A 14,584-nucleotide genomic window follows, 5' to 3' on the forward strand; every position below is an offset into this window, starting at 1 on the left:
ATTTGAAGCCCTCACCGCCGCCGCAGTTTGCACAAGCGCCGCCGCCGTTTTGCTGCACAAGCGCCACCGCCGTTTTGCTGCACCAGCACCGCCGCCGTTTTGCTGCACCAGCGCCGCCGCCGTTTTGCTGCACCAGCGCCGCCGCCGTTTTGCTGCACCAGCGCCGCCGCCGTTTTGCTGCACCAGCGCCGCCGCCGTTTTGCTGCACCAGCGCCGCCGCCGTTTTGCTGCACCAGCGCCGCCGCCGTTTTGCTGCACCAGCGCCGCCGCCGTTTTGCTGCACCAGCGCCGCCGCCGTTTTGCTGCACCAGAGCCGCCGTTTTGCTGCACCAGAGCCGCCGCCGTTTTGCTGCACCAGCGCCGCCGCCGTTTTGCTGCACCAGCGCCGCCGCCGAATTGCCCCTGGCTCCTGTGACCCCTCTTCACCACGCCCCAGTAAACTACATTCGGATTTTAAGACGCACCCATCACTTTCCTTCCAAGGTTTTGGGAGGAAAAGTGCATCTTATAATCTGAAAAATACACTATATATTTTCTTTGTCGCTCCATTGGGAGACCCAGACAATTGGGTGTATAGCTTCTGCCTCCGGAGGCCACACAAAGTATTACACTTTAAAAAGTGTAACCCCTCCCCTCTGCCTATACACCCTCCCGTGCATCACGGGCTCCTCAGTTTTATGCTTTGTGTGGAAGGAGGCACACATCCACTCATGCATTCTCAGATTAGTTATATCGGTTGGAAGAAAAGAGGACCCCCACGGGGTCCCCGGCATGCTCCCTTCTCACCCCACTAAAGTCAGCGGTGCTGTTAAGGTTGAGGTACCCATTGCGGGTACAAAGGCCGGAGCCTCATGCCGTTTTCCTTCACCATCCCTTAGTGGCTCTGGGAGAAGTGGGATCCTGACCGGTCGTCCATTCACTGGGACCGGGCTCCCTCCGCAGCCCCTGTGGGAATCTGCTGGACAGGAGTCTATTCTTCCTCAGGGATCGGGCCCTGCATCTATAAGGTACTCTGTGTCCCCATGGGGACTGTGCATGGAGCGCCTTATTCCCGGACGCTGCAGCAGCTGCTGATTTCGGAAGACCGGCGGACTTCCGCGCCGACCGAGCCTGCTTGTCGGCCGCGGTCTTAAATTTAGTCCCCGGCTTCATCGCGGCCTAGTAGCTAAAATCCCGCCCCCGGGCCTGCCTGTCAGGGGTAAGGGCGGGACGGCCGGCCTGACGTCGGCTGTGAGGGCCGGAGCATCCTGTATGTTTCCTCCCCCCTCACTGATCACTGTGGGGACCCCAGATTCCCGCACTTTTCTAGCACCGCCCACGGCTCCACTCCTCCCCTGAGAGCTCCGGCAGCCATGTTTTTTGGCATTCTGCCGGTGGAGGATTATCAGAGAAGAGCTCTGCAGCTCTGGGAGACCTAAGGCAGGGAATCTGGGGGACACACACTCGCTTTTTAGCGGTCGGTAAGCCACACTGGTCACCCGGTGCTGGTCCCCCCCCAGGGCGCCGGAATAGATACGTATTTATATACATATTTCTGTTCGGTCGGGCTGTATACCCCTTCCCATATACCCTCAGTGATCACTCTCCTAGGAGACAACAGCATGTCGTCCACAAGGAGCAAAGGTGCTAAGGCACAGGGTTTTTTTGCGACCTGCACCTCTTGTGCGGCTATGGTGCCTGCGGGTTCCACCTACCCTCACTGTGAGCAATGCTCAGCCCCTGTTTCGCTTGCTCAGCCGGAGCCTCGGTCACTAGTGGGCCCCTCGGCTCATGTAGACCCACCTGGTCCCCCTGTCCAGGCGGCAGGGACAGAGTTTGCTGAGAAACTCTGAGTCACTTTCGCAATCCATGGCTCAGTCTATGGACAAATGGTCTGCCAAGCTGCTAGAAGCTTTGCAGTCCAGACCGGTCTTTACACAGGCCCCGGTCCCAGTTAGCTCGTCGCCTCCAGGCCCCTCTCGGTCCGTGCCGCAGCGCGCTCCCAGGTTGGGACCTAGGTCCCACGCGGAGGACTCCTGCCCGGATCTCAGTCCCAGACCGACTAAGCGGGCTCGCTGGGAATCTTCCCCGACTTCTTCACGCTGTTCGGGTTCCCAGCCCGAGGACTCTCTGGAGGACGAGGCGGACGTCGCAGCTCAGGGCTCTGAACCTGACGTTGCTCTCAATCTTGATACACCTGAAGGGGACGCCTTAGTTAATGATCTTATCTCGTCCATTAACCAGGTGTTAGATCTGTCTCCCCCGCCTCCACCTGTAGAGGAGTCGGCTTCTCAGCAGGAGAAACACCAGTTTCGGTTCCCCAAACGTACACGGAGTGCTTTTCTTTGTCGCTCCATTGGGAGACCCAGACAATTGGGTGTATAGCTTCTGCCTCCGGAGGCCACACAAAGTATTACACTTTAAAAAGTGTAACCCCTCCCCTCTGCCTATACACCCTCCCATGCATCACTGGCTCCTCAGTTTTTATGCTTTGTGTGGAAGGAGGCACACATCCACTCATGCTCCCATTTTAGTCAGCAGCAGCTGCTGATTTTATCGGTTGGAAGAAAAGAGGGCCCCCACAGGGCCCCCGGCATGCTCCCTTCTCACCCCACTAAGTCGGCGGTGCTGTTAAGGTTGAGGTACCCATTGCGGGTACAGAGGCTGGAGCCACATGCCGTTTTCCTTCACCATCCCTTAGTGGCTCTGGGAGAAGTGGGATCCTGACCGGTCATCCATTCACTGGGACCGGGCTCCCTCCGCAGCCCCTGTGGGAATCTGCCGGACAGGAGACTTTGTATCATCAGGGACAGGGCCCTGCATCTAAAGGTACTCTGTGTCCCCATGGGGACGGTGCATGGAGCGCTTGTTTCACAGACGCTGCAGCTGCTGCTGGTTTTGTGACGACCGGGACTTCCGCGCCGACCGCGCCTGTTTGTCGACCGCGGTATTAAATTTAGTCCCCGGCTTCATGCGGCCTAGTACCATAACTCCCGCCCCCGGGCCTGCCAGTCAGGGGTAAGGGCGGGACGGTCGACCTGACGTCGGCAGTGAGGGCTGGAGCATACTTTAGGTTTCCTCCCCCCCCCTCACTGATCACTGTGGGGCACCAGATTCCCGCACTTTACTAGTCGCCGCCCACGGCTCCCTCCTCCCCTGAGAGCTCCGGCAGCCATTTTTACAACACATTCTGCCGGTGGAGGATTTCAGGAACGAGCTCTGCAGCTCTGGGAGGCCCAAGGCAGGGAATCTGGTGGACACACACCGCTTTGGGCGGTCAGTAAGCCACACCGGTCACCCGGTGCTGGTCCCCCTAGGGTGCCGAAGTGTGTGTGTGTGTGTGTGTGTGTGTGTGTGTGTGTGTATATATATATATATATATATATATATATATATATATATATATATATATATATATATATATATATATATATATTTGTATATATTTTCTCTGTTCGGCCGAGTTGTTTTGCTTTTGGCTATATACCCTCAGTGATCACTCTCCTAGGAGACAACAGCATGTCGTCCACAAGGAGCAAGGGTGCCAAGACACAGGGTTATTTTGCAACCTGTACCTCTTGTGCGGCTATGTTACCTGCAGGTTCCACCTACCCTCACTGTGAGCAATGCTCGGCCCCTGTTGCACTCGCTCAGCCGGAGCCTCGGGCACTAGTGGGACCCTCGGCTCAGGCAGAACCGCCTGCTTCCCCTGTCCAGGTGGCAGGGACAGAGTTTGCAGTTTTGGCTGACAAACTGTCTGAGTCGCTTTCACAATCCATGGCTCAGTCTATGGACAAATGGTCTGCTAAGCTACTAGAAGCCTTGCAGTCCAGATCGGTCCTTACACAGGCCCCGGGCACTGTTGGATCATCGCCTCCAGGCCCCTCTCGGTCTGCGCCGCAGCGTGCTCCCGGGGTGGCCCCTAGGTCTCACGTGGAGGACTCCGGCACGGACCACAGTCCCAGACCGGCTAAGCGGGCTCGCTGGGAATCTTCCCCGACTTCCTCACGCTGCTCGGGGTCTCAGCTTGAGGACTCTCTGGAGGATGAGGCGGATGTCGCAGCTCAGGGCTCTGACCCTGACGTTGCTCTCAATCTTGATACACCTGAAGGGGACGCCATAGTAAATGACCTTTATAGCGTCCATCAACCAGGTGCTAGATCTTTCTCCCCCAACTCCACCGATAGAGGAGTCGGCTTCGCAGCAGGAGAAACACCAGTTTAGGTTTCCCAAACGTACACGGAGTGCGTTTTTTCGATCACTCTAACTTCAGAGATGCTGTCCAGAAGCACAGAGCATTTCCGGACAAGTGCTTTACTAAGCGCCTTAATGACACACGTTACCCCTTCCCCTCTGACGTAGTTAAGGGTTGGGCTCAATGTCCCAAGGTGGATCCTCCAGTCTCTAGACTGGCGGCTAGATCTGTAGTATCAGTTGCAGATGGCTCATCGCTCAAGGATGCCACTGACAGGCAGATAGAGCCCCTGATGAAATCCATCTATGAAGCCACAGGCGCGTCTTTTGCCCCGGCCTTTGCAGCCGTGTGGGCACTCCAAGCTATCTCAGCTAGTCTGTCTGAGATTAATGCGGTCACACGTACCTCTGCTCCGCAAGTTGCGTCTTTGACTTCTCAGGCGTCGGTGTTTTCGTCCTACGCCATGAACGCCGTCCTGGACTCTGCTAGCCGTACAGCGGTAGCATCCGCTAATTCGGTGGCAGTCCGCAGGGCCATGTGGCTACGCGAATGGAAGGCAGACTCTGCTTCCAAGAAGTTCTTAACCGGTTTGCCGTTTTCTGGCGACCGATTGTTTGGCGAGCAATTGGATGAAATTATTAAGGAATCCAAGGGAAAGGACTCGTCCTTACCCCAGTCCAAACCGAAGAGACCTCAGCAACGGAGAATACAATCGAGGTTTCGGTCCTTTCTGCCCTCAGCCAAGTCCCAATCCTCCTCGTCCAACAGGCCAGAGAAGGGCCAGAGGAACTCTTATGCGTGGCGGTCTAAGTCACGTCCCCAAAAAACCGCCGGAGGCACTGCCTCCAAGGCGGCCTCCTCATGACTTTCGGCCTCCCCAAACCGCATCCTCGGTCGGTGGCAGGCTCTCCCGCTTTTGCGACGCCTGGTGGCCACATGTCCAAGACCGATGGGTGAGAGACATTCTGTCTCACGGTTACAGGATAGAGTTCAGCTCTCGTCCTCCGACTCGTTTCTTCAGAACCTCTCCGCCCCCCGCTCGAGCCGATGCACTTTTTCAGGCGGTGGACGCTCTGAAGACAGAAGGAGTTGTGATCCCCGTTCCCCTTCAGGAACGTGGTCGCGGTTTTTACTCCAACTTGTTCGTGGTGCCAAAAAAGGACGGATCATTCCGTCCCGTTCTGGACCTCAAGCTACTCAACAGACATGTGAGAACCAGACGGTTCCGGATGGAATCTCTCCGCTCGGTCATCGCTTCGATGTCACAAGTAGACTTCCTAGCATCAATCGACATCAAGGATGCTTATCTCCATGTGCCGATCGCACCCGAGCATCAACGCTTCCTGCGTTTCGCCATCGGGGACGAACACCTTCAGTTTGTGGCACTGCCTTTCGGCCTGGCGACAGCCCCACGGGTCTTCACCAAGGTCATGGCATCCGTTGTGGCGGTCCTACACTCTCAGGGCCACTCGGTGATCCCTTACTTAGACGATCTCCTAGTCAAGGCACCCTCCCGGGTGGCGTGTCAACACAGCCTGACCGTCGCTCTGGAGACTCTCCAGCGGTTCGGGTGGATCATCAATTTCCCAAAGTCCAAGTTGACACCGACCCAATCACTGACTTACCTCGGGATGGAGTTTCGTACTCTCTCAGCGATAGTCAAGCTACCGCTGGACAAACAGCTTTCGCTGCAGACAGGGGTGCACTCTCTTCTTCGGGGCCAGTCACACCCCTTAAGGCGCCTCATGCACTTCCTGGGGAAGATGGTGGCAGCAATGGAGGCAGTCCCCTTTGCGCAGTTTCATCTGCGCCCACTCCAATGGGACATTCTCCGCAAATGGGACAGGAGGTCGACGTCCCTAGACAGGAACGTCTCTCTTTCCCTGGCAGCCAAAACCTCTCTTCAGTGGTGGCTTCTTCCCACTTCTCTGTCGCAGGGAAAATCCTTCCTGCCCCCATCCTGGGCTGTGGTCACGACGGACGCGAGTCTGTCAGGGTGGGGAGCGGTTTTTCCCCACCACAGGGCTCAGGGAACCTGGACTCCGACAGAGTCCTCCCTTCAGATCAATGTTCTGGAGATAAGGGCAGTGTATCTAGCCCTAAAGGCGTTCCATCGGTGGCTGGAGGGCAGGCAGATCCGCATACAGTCGGACAACGCCACGGCGGTCGCGTACATCAACCACCAGGGCGGCACGCGCAGCCGTCAAGCCTTCCAGGAAGTCCGGCGGATTCTGCTGTGGGCGGAGGCCACAGCCTCCACCATATCCGCAGTTCACATCCCGGGCGTAGAAAACTGGGAAGCAGACTTTCTCAGTCGCCAGGGCATGGACGCGGGGGAATGGTCTCTTCACCCAGACGTGTTTCGAGAGATCTGTCGCCGCTGGGGAACGCCGGACGTCGATCTCATGGCGTCACGGCACAACAACAAAGTCCCGGCATTCATGGCACGGTCTCAAGATCACAGAGCTCTGGCGGCGGACGCATTAGTTCAGGATTGGTCGCAGTTTCGACTGCCTTATGTATTTCCCCCTCTGGCGATGCTGCCCAGAGTGCTGCGCAAAATCAGGTCTGACTGTCGTCGCGCCATTCTCGTCGCTCCAGATTGGCCGAGGCGGTCGTTGTACCCGGATCGGTGTCACCTCACGGTGGGTCAACCGTGGGCGCTCCCAGACCGCCCAGACTTGCTGTCTCAAGGGCCGTTTTTCCATCTGAATTCTGCGGCCCTCAATCTGACTGTGTGGCCATTGAGTCCTGGCTCCTAGCGTCCTCAGGGTTATCTCAAGATGTTATTGCCACTATGAGACAGGCCAGGAAACCAACGTCCGCCAAGATCTATCACAGATCTTGGAGGATCTTCTTATCCTGGTGCTCTGATAAGGGTTTTACCCCCTGGCCGTTTGCCTTACCCACTTTTCTTTCATTCCTTCAATCCGGAATGGACAAGGGTTTGTCTCTCGGCTCTCTCAAGGGACAAGTATCTGCGCTATCCGTATTTTTTCAAAAGCGTCTAGCCAGGCTTCCGCAGGTCCGCACGTTCTTGCAAGGAGTTTGCCACATAGTCCCACCTTACAAGCGTCTGCTGGAACCCTGGGATCTTAACAGGGTGCTAACGGCTCTTCAAAAACCACCTTTCGAGCCGTTGCGGGATGTCTCTTTATCACGTCTTTCGCAGAAGGTGGCATTTCTAGTGGCAGTTACATCGCTCCGTAGAGTGTCGGAGCTAGCAGCGCTGTCATGCAAAGCCCCCTTCCTGGTTTTTCACCAGGATAAGGTGGTTCTGCGTCCGGTCCCGGAATTTCTCCCTAAGGTGGTATCCCCTTTTCATCTCAATCAGGATATCTCCTTACCTTCATTTTGCCCTCATCCAGTTCACCAATGTGAAAAGGATTTGCAATCGTTAGATCTGGTGAGAGCACTCCGGCTCTACGTGTCTCGCACAGCGCCCCTGCGCCGTTCAGATGCGCTCTTTGTCCTTGTCGCTGGCCAGCGTAAGGGTTCGCAGGCTTCCAAGTCAACCTTGGCTCGGTGGATCAAGGAACCGATTCTTGAAGCCTACCGTTCTTCTGGGCTTCCGGTTCCCTCAGGGCTGAAAGCCCATTCTACCGTGGGTGCGTCCTGGGCATTGCGGCACCGGGCTACGGCTCAGCAGGTGTGTCAGGCAGCTACCTGGTCTAGTCTGCACACTTTCACGAAACACTATCAGGTGCATACCTATGCTTCGGCAGACGCCAGTCTAGGTAGGCGAGTCCTTCAGGCGGCGGTTGCCCACCTGTAAGAGGGGGTCGTTTTCGGCTCTCTTTATCAAGGTATTCTTTTACCCACCCAGGGACTGCTTTTGGACGTCCCAATTGTCTGGGTCTCCCAATGGAACGACAAAGAAGGAAATTTTGTTTACTTACCGTAAATTCCTTTTCTTCTAGCTCCTATTGGGAGACCCAGCACCCGCCCCTGTGCCCTTCGGGCTGTTTGTTCTTTTGTGTACACATGTTGTTCATGTTGAATTGTTCTTTTGGTTCATGGTTCAGTTCTCCGAACATCCTTCGGATTGAATTTACCTTAGACCAATTTATAAGTTTCCTCCTTCCTGCTTTTGCACCAAAACTGAGGAGCCCGTGATGCACGGGAGGGTGTATAGGCAGAGGGGAGGGGTTACACTTTTTAAAGTGTAATACTTTGTGTGGCCTCCGGAGGCAGAAGCTATACACCCAATTGTCTGGGTCTCCCAATAGGAGCTAGAAGAAAAGGAATTTACGGTAAGTAAACAAAATTCCCTTCTTTTCGATCACTCTAACTTCAGAGATGCTGTCCAGAAGCCCAGAGCGGTTCCGGACAAGCGCTTTACTAGGCGCCTTACTGACACACGTTACCCCTTCCCCTCTGACGTAGTTAAGGGTTGGGCTCAGTGTCCCAAGGTGGACCCTCCAGTCTCTAGACTGGCGGCTAGATCTGTAGTATCGGTGGCAGATGGCTCATCGCTGAAGGATGCCACTGACAGGCAGATAAAGCTCCTGGTGAAATCCATTTTTGAAGCCACGGGCGCGTCTTTTGCCCCGGCCTTTGCAGCCGTGTGGGCACTACAAGCTATCTCCGCTTGTCTGGCTGAGATTAATGCAGTCACACGTAATTCTGCTCCGCAGGTTGCGTCTCTGACTTCTCAAGCGACAGCTTTTTCTTCCTACGCCATGAACGCAGTCCTAGACTGCTAGCCGTATAGCGGTGGCATCCGCTAATTCTGTGGCAGTCCGCAGGGCCATGTGGCTGCGCGAATGGAAGGCAGACTCGGCCTCCAAGAGGTTCTTAACTGGTTTGCCGTTTTCTGGCGACCGATTGTTTGGCGAACGATTGGATGAGATTATTAAGGAATCCAAGGGAAAGGACTCCTCCTTACCCCAGTCCAAACCTAAGAGACCTCAGCAACGGAAAATTCAATCGAGGTTTCGGTCCTTTCGTCCCTCCGCCAAGCCCCAGTCCTCTTCGTCCAACAGGCCGGAGAAAGGCCAGAGGAACTCCTATGCGTGGCGGTCTAAGTCACGCCCCCAAAAGGCCGCCGGAGGCACTGCCTCCAAGGCGGCCTCCTCATGACTCTCGGCATCCCCGAACCGCATCCTCGGTCGGTGGCCGGCTCTCCCGCTTTTGCGGCGCCTGGTGGCCACATGTTCAAGACCGATGGGTGAGAGACATTCTGTCTCACGGTTACAGGATAGAGTTCAGCTCTCGTCCTCAGACTTGTTTCTTCAGAACCTCTCCGCCCCCCGCTCGGGCCGACGCACTTTTTCAGGCAGTGGCCACTCTGAAAACAGAGGGAGTTGTGATCCCGGTTCCCCCTCAGGAACATGGTCGCGGCTTTTACTCCAACTTGTTCGTGGTGCCAAAGAAGGACGGATCATTCCGCCCCGTTCTGGACCTCAAATTGCTCAACAGACATGTTAGCACCAGACGGTTTCGGATGGAATCTCTCCGCTCGGTCATCGCCTCGATGTCACAAGGAGACTTCCTAGCATCGATCGACATCAAGGATGCTTATCTCCATGTGCCGATCGCACCCGAACATCAACGCTTCTTGCGTTTCGCCATCGGGAACGAGCACCTTCAGTTCGTGGCATTGCCTTTCGGCCTGGCGACAGCCCCACGGGTGTTCACCAAAGTCATGGCATCCGTAGTGGCGGTCCTACACTCTCAGGGCCACTCGGTGATTCCCTACTTAGACGATCTCCTAGTCAGGGCACCTTCTCGGGCGGCGTGTCAACACAGCCTTACAGTCGCTCTGGCGACTCTCCAGCAGTTCGGGTGGATAATCAACTTCCCAAAATCCAAGTTGACACCGACCCAATCACTGACTTACCTCGGAATGGAGTTTCATACACAGTCAGCGGTAGTCAAGCTACCGCTGGACAAACAGCTGTCCCTGCAGGCAGGGATACAATCTCTTCTTCGGGGTCAGTCATACCCCTTGAGGCGCCTCATGCACTTCCTGGGGAAGATGGTGGCAGAGATGGAGGCAGTGCCGTTCGCGCAATTCCATCTGCGGCCACTCCAATGGGACATTCTCCGCAAATGGGACAGGAGGTCGACTTCCCTCGACAGGAACGTCTCTCTGTCCCTTGCAACCAAGACGTCTCTTCAGTGGTGGCTCCGTCCCAATTCTCTATCGCAAGGAAGATCCTTCCTACCCCCAACCTTGGCTGTGGTCACCACGGACGCGAGCCTGTCAGGGTGGGGAGCGGTTTTCTGCCACCACAGGGCTCAGGGAACCTGGACTCCGGTAGAGTCCTCCCTTCAGATCAATGTTCTGGAGATAAGGGCGGTGTATCTAGCCCTATTGGCCTTCCATCGGTGGCTGGAGGGCAGACAGATCCGTATACAGTCGGACAACGCCACGGCCGTCGCATACATCAACTATCAGGGAGGCACGCGCAGTCGTCAGGCCTTCCAGGAAGTCAGGCGGATTCTGCAGTGGGTGGAAGCCACAGCATCCACGATCTCCGCAGTGTACATCCCGGGCGTAGAAAACTGGGAAGCAGATTTTCTCAGTCGTCAGGGCATGGACGCGGGGGAATGGTCTCTTCACCCAGACGTGTTTCGAGAGATCTGTCGCCGCTGGGGAACGCCGGACGTCGATCTCATGGCGTCACGACACAACAACAAGGTCCCGGCCTTCATGGCACGGTCTCAGGATCACAGAGCTCTGGCGGCGGACGCATTAGTTCAGGATTGGTCACAGTTTCGACTGCCTTATGTGTTTCCTCCTCTGGCGATGCTGCCCAGAGTGTTACGCAAGATCAGGTCCGACTGTCGTCGCGCCATTCTCGTTGCTCCAGATTGGCCGAGGCGATCGTGGTACCCGGATCTGTGGCATCTCACGGTGGGTCAACCGTGGGCGCTTCCAGACCGCCCAGACTTGCTGTCACAAGGGCCGTTTTTCCATCTGAATTCTGTGGCCCTCAACCTGACTGTGTGGCCTTTGAGTCCTGGCTCCTAGCGTCTTCAGGATTATCTCAGGATGTCATTGCCACTATGAGACAAGCCAGGAAACCAACGTCCGCCAAGATCTATTACAGATCTTGGCGGATCTTCTTATCCTGGTGCTCTGATAAGGGTTTTACCCCCTGGCTGTTTGCCTTACCCACTTTTCTTTCATTCCTTCAATCCGGAATGGACAAGGGTTTGTCACTCGGCTCTCTCAAAGGACAAGTATCGGCGCTATCCGTATTTTTTCAAAAGCGCCTGGCCAGGCCTCCGCAGGTCTGCACGTTCCTGCAGGGAGTTTGCCACATAGTCCCACCTTACAAGCGTCCGCTGGAACCCTGGGACCTTAACAGGGTGCTAACGGCTCTTCAGAAACCACCTTTCTTCAGCGCTCTATTGGGAGACCCAGACGATTGGGGTATAGCTGCTGCCCTCTGGAGGCCACACAAAGCACTACACTAAAAAGTGCAAGGCCCCTCCCCCTCTGGCTATACCCCCCCGTGGTATCACGGGTTCTCCTGTTTTAGCTTTGTGTGCGAAGGAGGTCAGACATCCACGCATAGCTCCACAGATTTTAGTCAGCAGTAGCTGCTGACTATTTCGGATGGAAGAAAAGAGGACACATATAGTGTCCCCAGCATGCTCCCTTCTCACCCCTGGATGGTGTTGTAAGGTTGAGGTACCTATTGCTGGTACAGGGCTGGAGCCTGACATGCTGTTTTCCTTCCACATCCCCCTGAGGGGCTCTGTGGAAGTGGGATCCTGCCGGCCTCAAAGCTCTGATGCCGGGCTCCATCCACAGACCCATTTGAACCTGCTGGATAGGGAGCTGGAGTACCGTTCAGGGACATGGCCCTGCACCATTACAGGTACTCTGTGTCCCCGTACACACAGGCACAGCACACTCCAGACTTGCTGGGTGTGCTAGTGCGCCGGGGACAGTAATGGGTTACAGTCACTGCAGCTTTGCTGAGTGACTTTGTGTTTTGGGAACTACCGCGCCGGACGCTCCGGGAGCGGCGGCGCGGCTGGGACTTGTAGTTCGCCGGGGACTGGGCGCCGAACGCGCTTTTACGGCGGCGGCGCTTATAACTCCAGTCCCCGGCTTCTGCGGCCTAGTGCCGCTTCGTTCCCGCCCCCTCCCTGTCACTCAGGGAAGGGGACAGGCGCTGAACAATCAGCAGCGCCGAGGGCTGGAGCCTTTTTACATGCTCCAGCCCTCTCACTGCACTCTGTCGGACGCCGGATTCCCGCTCTGCCTTGGGGGCACGCCCACGGCCCGCCCCTCCTCACACGAGCTGGGGAAGAAGCCGGCAGCCATTACAGAGCTCGGGGCACCAAGGCAGGACAGTGGCGTTCATACACCCGCTTATAGGCGGGCGGTAAGGGCACACATAGTGCTGACCACAATAGATATGCAGTGTATACATGTGTTGTTTTTAACTGCATAGGTCGCTGTATGCCCGCTTGGGGAGCGACTCATCAGCAGCAGGAAAGCAGGTGTGCTAAGGCACAGGCTTTCTAGGCTGCTTGTTTTGCACGACTGAGGTGTTCATTTGTGTTTATGCTGATATGCTATACCTTGCACTGTACAGTCGCTAGTCTTAGCTATATTCTTCTGGAATGGCTAGACTACAGCAGCAGAAAACCAAGGGTGCTGGGGCACAGGTTTTTTTCTATGCTGCTTGTATTGCAGGGGCTGCAGTGTGCATTTGTACTTGTGCTTGTATGCTATACATAGCACTGTATGGTCACTCTTCTGGGCTATATTCCCCTAGATGACTAGTCTACAGCAGCAGAAGAGCAGAGGTGCCAGGGCACAGGCTTCTACGCTGCTTGTATTGCATGTGCTGCAGTGTTCATTTGTACTTGTGCTTGTATGCTATACATTGCACTGTAGGGTCACTCTTCTGGGCTATATTCCCCTAGATGACTAGTATACAGCAGCAGAAGAGCAGGGGTGCCAGGGCACAGGCTTCTATGCTGCTTGTATTGCTTGTGCTGCAGTGGTCATTTGTACTTTATGCCTGTATGCTATACATTGCAATGTACGGTCGCCAATCTTGGCTATATACTTCTAGATAGCTAGTCGGCAGTGGCAAAAAAGCAACACAGTTTTCAGTGCTGTTTTTACTACATGGGATGCTGTTCATGACACCGTCCCATTGTGTGCATGCTCCCCTGTAGCACGTCGTCTGCCGGGGTCTCTAGCACTTCGTCTGCCGGGGCTCTACTAGTTGTGGCCAAAGAAACCTCCTGTCAACCCTGTCCATGGACAGGGACGGAGTAGTCATAATTTAGAGACTTGCACCCATGGGCAATCTACTTGAACAAAAGGCAGCTCTTCAGGGCTTTGATACTGACATCGCTCTCAATCCGGATACACCGGGTGGTAACGCCATACGGAATGATCCTATACCGTCCACCAATGGAAGGTTGGATCTTCCTCCCTCAGCTCCCCCAGTGGAGATAGGAGACGAACAGGAGAAGTTCCTTTTCAGTGTCTCACGCAGATATTGAGTATTTTTCTGGCCACGCTGACTTCAGAGAAGCAGTCCAGGAACACCACGCTTACCAGATAAGCGTCTTCTCCAAACGTTTTTAGGATACACGTTATCCCTTTTTTCCCCTGACGTGGTCAGCGCTGGACCCAGGGTCCAAAGGTGGATTCTCCAATCTCCAGGCTTGCATATAGAGCCATAGTTGCACTGGAGATGGGGCTTCGCTTAAAGATGCCATTCACAGACAGATGGACTCTGGTTGAAATCTGTCTAGGAGGCTATCGGCGTGTCGGTTGCTCCGGCATTCACAGCCGTATAGGCAACCTAACCTTTTCAGCGGTTCTTGCGCAGCTGGCCTTGAGCACATGTACATCTGTACCGCAGAGGCGTCCGTAACTCCGCAATGTCTGCACTGCGACTTACCCTATTAATGCTGTCCTAAAAGTACAGTCGAGGTTTCGGTCCTTCCCAAGCTCGGGCAGGTCCCAATTGTCCTCGTGCAAAAGGGCTACAAAACCTCAGACGGGCTCAGATTCCGGCCGGGCTCAATCACGCCCAAAGAAGGCAGCCGGAGGAACCGCTACCAAGGCGGTCTCCTCATGACTCTCAGCTCTCTCCCTCTCTCCGCATCCGCGGTTGATGGCAGACTCCCCCGCCTTTGGCGACATTTAGCTGCCACAGGTCACAGACCGGTGGGTGACGGACATTGTGCTCACGTGCACAGGACAGTGTTCTGTTCTCGTCCTCCGACTCCATTCTTCAGAACGGCCCCACCTCTCCACCGAGCAGATGCCCTGCTGCAGGCGGTGGACGCTCTAAGAGCAGAAGGAGTGGTGATCCCTGTCCCCCCTCAGGAACGAGGGCGAGGGTTTGTACTCCAATCTCTTTGTGGCTCCAAAAATGGACGGTTCCTTCCGTCCTGTTCTGGTTCTGAAACTGCTCA

General features: G+C 55.5%; 1 protein-coding gene across 3 annotated transcripts in view; it reads left to right on the top strand.

Moving 5' to 3' along the window:
- Window positions 1-14,584, top strand: part of NIPBL (NIPBL cohesin loading factor) — a 400,749-nt gene that overhangs the window by 325,786 nt on the left and 60,379 nt on the right. The gene's annotated exons all lie outside the window — the stretch shown is intronic.

Source organism: Anomaloglossus baeobatrachus, chromosome 1, assembly GCF_048569485.1.
Source record: "Anomaloglossus baeobatrachus isolate aAnoBae1 chromosome 1, aAnoBae1.hap1, whole genome shotgun sequence".
Lineage (NCBI taxonomy): Eukaryota > Metazoa > Chordata > Amphibia > Anura > Aromobatidae > Anomaloglossus > Anomaloglossus baeobatrachus.